Raw genomic sequence first — 10,063 nt, forward strand, 5'->3', positions numbered from 1 at the left:
ATAAAAAAAAATACAAGGATTAAACCCTAAATTGCACTCTGTCACACAATTCTGAGCAGCAGATGATTTGTCGAGCAAAAAAAATACAGAATTGCGCTGAAAAATGAGGTGGTAAGATGGTTGATAAAGTTCAGGCAGCTTGTTGATCTGTATGAGGCAGCTAACAGCTATCTGCCCCTCTCTGCTGCAATGCTCAATAACGTGAATAGGAGGTTAAGCTATCAATGATTCTTCTCAGTGTGAACAGCAAAGCACTCTGCACTCCTGTCTTTCCCCAATGCTGATGTGACTAGCAGTTGCCGTGTAATGCTGTGGTATAAGCTAGTCAGACACACGCAGTCCCGTTCTCTCTATCTCTGAGTCCATAGACGAAATGAAGAGAGGAAAGATGGCTGCCGATTATATAGGACTTTGACATCACAGGGGTCAATGAATGCTGATAGGCTGCATCTCACATGTGATTCAGGGTCATCCCGCCTGCCTTCATTCCCGCCGCTGTTTCCTGCCCTCCCATAATCCCCTGCCCCATGTACTCACATGTGGATCCGCCATTTTAGGTCTCCAATAGCCTGGAACGCTGTAAAATGAAGTTTAATGATGCGATTCGCGCGATCGAATCAAATTTTTCATGAAATTCGTAACGAATTTGGGTTCGTCAACTTCGATTCGCTCATTTCTAGTTATATACTGTATATGTAAAATGCCCATCTGCTCTCTCCCATCTCGCCCCCACCATTGTGTAAAGGAAACACAGAGGACAATCCTACTCCCACATCTGCTCCTTCCGGTATCACCCCTCCCATTGTGTGAAGTCTTTGAACAAAAGAAGCCCGCGAACGATTCAGGAATGGCATGTCTTTCCCCCTAGCAGGGGGGTGGGAACTTATGCTGATTACAGAGGTGATATAGCCAAGTGAAGGACTGAATAAAGGCAGAGAAGCATTTGAAACTGACATGGCTTTGTTTGATTTACTTCGGTATATAGATTCTGTATACGGTTTTAGCCGTGAGTAAGATAGCTACAAGAACACAGATAAAATCTATATCAACTTTACTTGAGGAATTTATGCAACAGTCTTCAAACATAACAGTCTATCAAGAGTGAACCGGGATACAGGTTCCTCACAGGTCTTGCTGGGACTTTGAAGCAATGAGCTTTGATGCTAGCCTCTGTGCTACTAATTATAATATTTTAGCTGGTAGTAGTCACACAGGATTAGGTAGTTTGAGCTTTGGTAACTCACGTTTTAGTGGCTGCTGGATCTTAGGCTTTGACCTAGCTGACTTGAATTGATGCTGATGAGATTTGTGCTGCTTGATAGTCCGGAACTAAGAGAGGCAAGAGCTAAGAGAGTGAATTGATTGACTACAGCCCCTTATATATTAAGGAGGCTGGACAAAGCTCATTGGCCAGCAAACCTGTAAGTCCTGACCCAGTGAACTCTGGGTACATCACATGACCCTGTAAGGTCCTTAAACCATAGTACAATCATAATTAAAGGCACGTGACCTGCTAAGGTCCTATACATAATATTTCCTATACATTAAATATATATATGAACACAATTTACATGAGGCGACCAGGGGTAAGCCCTGCAAGAGTGCCCTATGAGAGTGAAGGAACTCTGGCTGAGGGGACTTTAGACAGGGACAGGACCAAGTCCTGTACCGGGACACCAAATTTAAAAAAGCCTCTGAAAAGGGAAAGAAGCGATCTGATTGATTGCTATGGGCAACTGGTCAATTTTCCTCTGCACAGGTTTTCATACATGTCCCCCAATGTGTATTACTATTATTATAATAGACTTACCTCCCAACCGTCCCGGATCTGATGTGTCCTGCTTCTGTGATTTCCCGTGATGCACGGAGCCTCAGTGTGATCATTACTCACAGTACAGAGCGGAGCCCCAGGAGATCATGGAGTGTCTGCTCTATCATGTCATCTCCCCTGAGCTAAGAGGAAGCACTCATTGGTCCTGCAGCCTGGGAGAGGCACCTGCATCAACCAATCAGAGGCTTCCTGTTACAGGGGGCAGGGGGAGATGCTGCAGATGGATCAGCTTCTTAACCCCTAAAGTTAATTTTTTAATGGGCGAGAACACACCCAAAATTTGTCCCAACAAAACTTTGCTTTGCATCCTGCCATTTCTCCCAACTGTTCTTTTTCTACCTGCTTGTAAGGCATGCCTACACTCACTTCCTAATTCCTTAACCTCTTAAGGACCCAGGACGTATGGGTACGTCCTGGGTCCCGGTCCTGCGATATAACGCGGGGCACATGGTGACCCGCATCATATCGCGGCGGGCCCGGCGTCATAGTGAAGCCGGGACCTGCCTCTAATAGTGCGCGGCACTGATCGCGGTGCCGCACGCTATTTACCTGCGGCTAAAAACAAAAGTAAAAGTGCCCAGCTAGCTCAGGGAGCTGTTCGGGATCGCCGCGGTATAATATATTATACCGCGGCATCCCGAACAGCTGTAGCACAGGAGGAGGTCTTCTTACCTTCTCCTGCGCTGTCCGATCGCCGAATGAATGCTTCAAGCCTGAGATCCAGGCTTGAGCATTCAATCGCCGAAAACACTGATTGATCCATTCCTATGGAGATCGATCAATCAGTGTAAAAGATCAGTTAATGCAATGTTATAGCCCCCTATAGGAGCTATAATATTGCATAAGAAAAGTGTAAAAAAAATAATTAACCCTTTCAATGATCCATTCCCTGCACCCCTTATTACATTCCGTGAGGGGTTTATTTTCCAAAATGGGATCACATGTGGGGGGGGGGGTCCATTGGTCTGGCACTATGGGGGCTTTGTAGACACACAAGGCCTTCAATTCCGGACAAATTTTCTCTCCAAAATCCCAATGGCGCTCCTTTCCTTCTGAGCAGTGTAGTACGCCCGCAGAGCACTTTACATTCACATATGGGCTATGCTCTTAGTCAGAAGAAATGGGGTTACAAATTTTGGGGGGCTTTTTTTCCCCATTTTCCCTTGTGAGAATGAAAAATTGAAGGTAACGCCAGCATTTTAGTTACATTTTTTTTTATTTTTTTACACTTACAGACTGGTGTAGACCCCAACTTTTCCTTTTCATAAGGGGTGAAAGAAGAAAAAGCCCCACAAAATGTGGAACGCAATTGCTCCCGAGTATGGAGATACCCCATATGTGACCCTAAACTGTTTCCTTGAAATACGACAGGGCTCTGAAGTGAGAGAGCGCCATGCACATTTGAGGACTAAATTAGGGATTGCATAGGGGTAGACATAGGGTTATTCTACGCCAGTGATTCCCAAACAGGGTGCCTCCAGCTGTTGCTAAACTCCCAGCATGCCTGGACAGTCAGTGGCTGTTTGGAAATGCTGGGAATTGTTGTTTGGCAACAGCTGGAGGCTCCATTTTGGAAACACTGCCTTATGATAAGTTTTAAAGTGTAAGGGGGTGTATATGTAGTGTTTTACCCTTCATTATGTGTTAGTGTAGTGTAGTGTTTTTAGGGTACATTCACACGGGCAGGGATTAGGGTGAGTTTCCCGCTAGGAGCTTGCGCTGCGGCTGAAAATTTGTCCTAGCTCAAACTTGAAGCAAGTGTAAACCCGCCCGTGTGAATGTGTCCTGTACATTCACATGTGTGTGTGAGTGTGTGTGTGTGGGGGGGGGGGGGGGGGCAAACCTCCAGCTGTTGCAAAACTACAACTCCCAGCATGCACTGACAGACAGTGCATGCTGGGAATTGTACTTTTGCAACATCTGGAGGCACACTGGTTGGAAAACCTTCAGTTAGGTTCTGTTACCTAACTCAGTATTTTCCAACCAGTGTGCCTCCAGCTGTTGAAAAATTGCAACTCTCAACATGTACTGATCTGCACAGTGATCTCCAAACTGTACCCCTCTAAATCTTGCAATACTACATATCCCAGCATGCCCAAATAGCTGCCTGGGCATGCTGGGAGTTGTTGTTTTGCAACATCTGGAGGGCTACAGTTTAGAGACCACTGCATAGTGGTCTTCTAACTGTAGCCCTCCATATCTTGCTAAGCAACAACTCACTGGCTTCCATAGGATTGCGCACCAGGGAGCTGCACCAGGGAGCCATATCTCATCGCTGCCCATCCGGTAAGTGACCTCTGGCGCCGATGACCACCGGTTCCCCCACTCTTCCAGGACAAAAGTCGGTGGGCAGAGCGAGGAACCGAACTTTAACTCCCCCACCCCCGAACTGCTATTGGTCAGTTGTCTCTGACCGACCAATAGCAGGAATAGGAGGGGTGGCACCCCTGCCACCTTACTCCTATGCCTTCAGGGGGATCGGGGGTGTCTTAGACACCCCCGATCCTCCTTATTTTCCCGGTCACTGGAGACCTGTATGACCCGGAATCGCCACAGATCGCCGGTCTGAATTGAACTGATCCCTGACATGGGGGGGGGGGGGGGGTTCTCAGGACCCCCCCAGGGGTTTGCACGTGATGCCTGCTGAGGCATGCTTTGTACACTTAAAAAAAATAATTCACAATTTTTCACAGACAGAAATAAAATAAATGAGTCAAACAAGTCAAAGAACGGTTTAAAAACAGGGGAACTTTATTATTTATTAAAATGTTTGTGTAGGGATTTATGTAACCTTCCATCACTCACAAAGAGCGTACAGTAACTAACTCAGGACAGGAAAAACCTCCAGAGGGGAGGAAACCTGTAGGGAATCCATGGCTACTGTATTGCCCTTCCTCTGGGCATACTAAAGGAGGTTACCTCTAGAATTTGGGCAAAGTGTCTGTGTATGTGCGTGATTCGAGGGTTTATGCCTTCATCCAACTTCTTGCTGTAAGTCCGGAAATATGTGCCTTATTACAACGTCTTGATAGTCCGGAAATGCTACTCCACATCCTGGAAATAGTGCATCTAAGATAGGAAAACAAAAGATAGATTATTTACATGGTTATTATAGAAATGCACATGGAACTGCACTAAAGACCTTTTGGACACAACAATGTGACACTTACCAATCACAGTGATGTATTCAACTTCACATTCCCGCGCGCCTACAGTGTCCAGCATCGGCCCCTCACTGATGAAGAATGAGCAGGAGCTGTGTTATTTCTGCTCAGTGCTGCTCTCTGGTGGACAATGGTTATGACATCACATGTGTGACACGCTGTTACCTCCTGGGAGTTCTATTTGAGCAGTGCTGCTCTCTGATTGGCTGAAACCTAAAAAGCTTTTTAACATATTCTGCATGACTGTTACCTAAGGGATTTTTTTTTTTTAGCATTTTTTAAATAAAATGACAATACTCCATGTGGGTGTGTTATATTTGTTTATACTCAGTATTTGTAAAATCATTTGCTGTCAGGGCATGCTTGGAGTTGTAGTTTTGGGGCGGGGGGGGGGGGGGGGGGGAGACCACCAAAGATAAGGCAATGTGGGCTTTGAAAAACGCCACAGATACATTGTGTTTAGTCCCAGCCTAAGCCTAGGAACAGACACAATTTTTGTTTGAGGTTTGTTTGGTAAAAAATAAAAATAAACACACCACAACAACTGCGTCCTCATTTCTATTCTCCCAAGACGCCATCTTTGTGTAATTTTTACCAAAACCACTGGAGGAAATTTATCAAAACCTGTAAAGAGGAAAAGTGGTTGCCCATAGCAACCAGATAGTTTCTTTCATTTTTATGTGGTGGGCAGGAGAGAGTAATTAAGTCTAGGGTGTTGTAGTGGTAGTGTAGGGTCTGTTGGTATTAACCCTAAGATGTCATGATGCCAGGGCGAGGTTTCCTTAGTGTTAATAGTCCTACTGCCAACCGTCCCAGAAACGGTAGGGAGAATAACGGAATATCCACAACAGATTTTATGAATAAACTGAAGAACTTTACTTGAAGATTTTATACAACAGTCTTCAAACATAACAGTCTCTCTAGAGTGAACCGGGATACAGGTTCCTCACAGGTTGTGCTGGGACTCTGAAGCAATGAGCTTTGATGCTAGCCACTGTGCTACTAATTATAATATTTTAGCTGGTAGTAGTCACACAGGATTAGGTAGTTTGAGCTTTGGTAACTCACGTTTTAGTGGCTGCTGGATCTTAGGCTTTGGCCTAGCTGACTTGAATTGATGCTGATGAGATTTGTGCTGCTTGATAGTCCGGAACTAAGAGAGGCAAGAGCTAAGAGAGTGAATTGATTGACTACAGCCCCTTATATATTAAGGAGGCTGGACAAAGCTCATTGGCCGGCAAACCTGGAAGTCCTGACCCAGGAACTCTGGGTACATCACATGACCCTGTAAGGTCCTTAAACCATAGTACAATCATAATTAAAGGCACGTGACCTGCTAAGGTCCTATACATAATATTTCCTATACATTAAATAAATATATATGAAAACATTTTACATGAGGCGACTAGGGGTAAGCCCTGCAAGAGTGCCCTATGAGAGTGAAGGAACTCTGGCTGAGGGGACTTTAGACAGGGACAGGACCAAGTCCTGTACCGGGACACCACATTTAAAAATGAAAAGTGAAAGAAGCGATCTGATTGGTTGCTATGGGCAACTGGTCAATTTTCCTCTGCACAAGTTTTCATACATGTCCCCCAATGTGTATTACTATTATGATAATAGACTTACCTCCCAACCGTCCCGGATCTGACGTGCTTCTGTGATTTCCTGTGATGCACGGAGCCTCAGTGTGATCACTACTCACAGTACAGAGCGAAGCCCCAGGAGATCATGGAGTGTCTGCTCTATCATGTCATCTCCCCTGAGCTAAGAGGAAGCACACATTGGTCCTGCAGCCTGGGAAAGGCACCTGCATCAACCAATCAGAGGCTTCCTGTTACAGGGGGCAGGGGGAGATGCTGCAGATGGATCAGCTACTTATCCCCTAAAGTAAATTTTTTTCTTATTCAAAATCTTTATTAATTTTCAATAAACAAAAAAACAATAACAAGGCACGACAGTGACAGAGGCACAAGGTGTTAAGCATGGTCTCAATGCAAGATAAAAAAACGGAATAAGTCATAAAGACCGTGCATGGCAGAAAGTGCGGTCAGCACTAGGGAGTCCGTTACTCGCGCAACAGACAGGAAGGACATCATGTCAAAGCAATCAGTATACTCAACAAGGAACACCAACTTAGAATATGTAATAACCACATCAATGCTAAAGCGGCAAGGTTCAGAAGGGAAAGAATAGAGGGATATAGATAAAAAGTGAAGAACAGAAAAATAAGAGGGTATGTAAAACACAGAAACAGGCAGACATGACAACATACAGAGACAAGGGTCTTACAGACAGACAAGAAACAACAAGGGAAGTAGGGCGGGAAGGTTACCAAGACAGACGAGAGAAAGCGTAGCCAAAAAAGGGTCATGGCGTCACAGAGGATCCCAAGGCCAATAGGTCACAGTACTCGGAGGTAGACTAGAAGGATGACCAATCATACCACGTTTTGGTACATCTTTCATTTTCTGCAGGGGTCAAGGCAATTAACTCCTCCATGTGCTGAAAATAATTCACCTCTGCAAGCCATTCCCCAACAGTCGGGGGCGTGGAAGACCTCCATTTACGGGGAATAACTGACTTAGCAGCCTGCAGAAAATAGCGTAAGAGAGATTTCCGGAAGGAAGTAGCAGAAATGTCAAACATGAAGAGCAGGACTGCCTCAGGGGAATCCGGAACAGTCACACCGGTGATATCGTGAGTGATAGAGCGTACTGAAGTCCAGAATGGACGCAGTGAGGACAACCCCACCAGATGTGCAACATCGTATCAGTCGCTTGTCCACAACGCCAACAAAGGTCAGAGACTGACGGGTACCATCGATGCAACTGCTCCGGAGTTCTATACCAGCAGGAGAGTATTTTGTAGTTCGTCTCTTGTGATCTGTTAGGTATGATTGACTTATGTGAAAGGTGAAAGCATTTCTGCCATTGCTCCGGGGAGAACTGAGAGCCGAGGTCCGCCTCCCAAGCGCTACAGAAGGAGGGCAAAGAAGAGGTGTGTTGAGTAAGCAACAATCTGTACAGAAACCCTATGGTGTGGGGGGGCAAGGAGGGGGCCATGCAAAGTCCCTCAAAGGGAGTTAACTCCCGATGCAGGTGGGCCGAGCGTGACACCGAAGAGTAGAAATGTTTTAGTTGTATGTATTCAAAAGGCTCACGGGGATGGGGAGGTTCAACTGGACGTATGTCAGCAAGGGGCAATAAGCCCTCAGAAGACAACACGTGAAAAAAACGGAGTGGGTCAGATTTGGAGCTCCCCACAGCTTTAAGAGTTTTTAAATGATCTTAATACCAACACATGGGGACTTCATTTTACTCATAATATCTTTCACAATAATGCAGAATTCCTAGATGTTGTCGTATTTCATGACGAAGCCAATAGACTAAGCACTCGCACTTTTTTCAAGGAGGTAGATAGCAATAACTATTTGGACTTTTCTAGCTCCCATTACAAAAAATGGATTTCTAACATCCCGTAAGGTCAGTTCAAGCGAATTAGACAGAACTGCTCTTCTTTGGAAGATTTCAAACTCCAGAGCAACACTCTTAAAACTCGCTTTAAAGCGAAGAAATATCCTAAGGCCATTATAGAGTCGGCATACAAGAAGGCCAGCTTACAGACACAAGCCGAATGTCTGTCTAAAACAACACGCAACAATTCCAAAAACTATGACTGGTCCTCCAATTTTATTACCACCTTCACACGGGAACATACGCAGGTTAAGGAAATTCTATCCAAACACTGGTCGATCCTATTAAAAGATCCCTACCTATGTGACATTCTACCCCACAAACCCTCGGTCACTTTTAGACGTGGGCGCACTCTACGCAATATAGTTGCCCCTAGCAGACTAAGAGCTGCTACTTCTGGCCAGACTTATAATTTTTTGACCAGTATAGGTAGCTATCAATGTGGCATCACAAGATGTAAATGTTGTGCCAGTATTAATAATCGCTTTAAAAAATTCACGTCCACCAAAACAGGCGAGCATTTTAATATCAAAACCTTTTTAAACTGTTCCTCTCAATATGTGATATATCTACTGGAATGCCCTTGCAAACTCCAATATGTGGGCCGTACCATCCGTTGCCTACGGGAAAGAATTAACAAACATCGTAGCAACACCGTTCATGGTTTCTTGCTACACAGTGTCTCCAGACACCTGCTTCAGGTACACAAGCAAGATTTCCGATGCATTACGGTTACACCTATTGAAGGCATCTCAAAAGAGGACCCGCAAAGATTCAGTACATTGAGGAAAAGAGAGAACTTTTGGATCTATAAACTCAAAACTCTTGGACCCGGAGGCCTTAATGAACTTATTTAATGCTCCCTGTAATCCTCACCAATATTATTATTATCTGTCCACAGGGTTATCTGTTTCTCTTGTATCAATTACTCAATATTTGTTATATATACTTTTGGTCCAATATTTACTCACTAATTTATCGAGTGTTTACATTTTAACATATTTTGCATCTTATTTACCGTGTGCTTCTATGTGGTTTTACTAACATCCCAACACTGCGTATTTATAATGGGTTTGTTTACTCCATATCTCTAAATTTTATATTTATGACATTTATATTTATATTGATTTCCCTTATGTTAATATTGATTTTATATCCATGAATTTTATACATATATAGATTTATATCCATATTTATAATATTTACATTTATATCTTTACTTTCATTTTATATCAATTTTTTTACCGTATTTTCCTATATACTGTTATTCTTTTATCTAATTTACCATAGACATTTGGGCTTCTGCTTTATATGTCACACTCTTTTCGACGAGGTTGTTGGTGATTTATTGCCCCCTTATGTCCGGTTTTATTATCATTATATTAAAACCCTCTTATCTATTTTATTCTACACTTCTATGTGTATACTTGTCATAGACAGCTATGGTTCTGTTACCACTCATATATTCTTACATTTTGGTTATGTTACCCCTATGCCCTGATTTATTATGGCTCTCTAGACACGCTTCATCTGATAATCATGGGTCTATGATCCATTCCTATTAATCTCCCTTTTCCTCTCCCCCTCCTTAT

The 10,063-nt window shown here is 43.9% G+C and overlaps 1 long non-coding RNA gene across 1 annotated transcript; it reads right to left on the reverse strand.

Annotated features, from left to right (window-relative positions):
* Positions 1 to 4,558: 4,558 nt before the first annotated feature.
* Positions 4,559 to 5,116, reverse strand: LOC130297119 (uncharacterized). The gene is made up of 2 exons (XR_008849403.1): positions 5,002 to 5,116; positions 4,559 to 4,900 (listed from the first exon to the last, which is right to left on the reverse strand). It is a non-coding gene; the product is annotated as an uncharacterized LOC130297119 (long non-coding RNA).
* Between the last annotated feature and the right edge of the window lie 4,947 nt (positions 5,117 to 10,063).

The sequence above is a fragment of the Hyla sarda genome, chromosome 12, assembly GCF_029499605.1.
Source record: "Hyla sarda isolate aHylSar1 chromosome 12, aHylSar1.hap1, whole genome shotgun sequence".
Lineage (NCBI taxonomy): Eukaryota > Metazoa > Chordata > Amphibia > Anura > Hylidae > Hyla > Hyla sarda.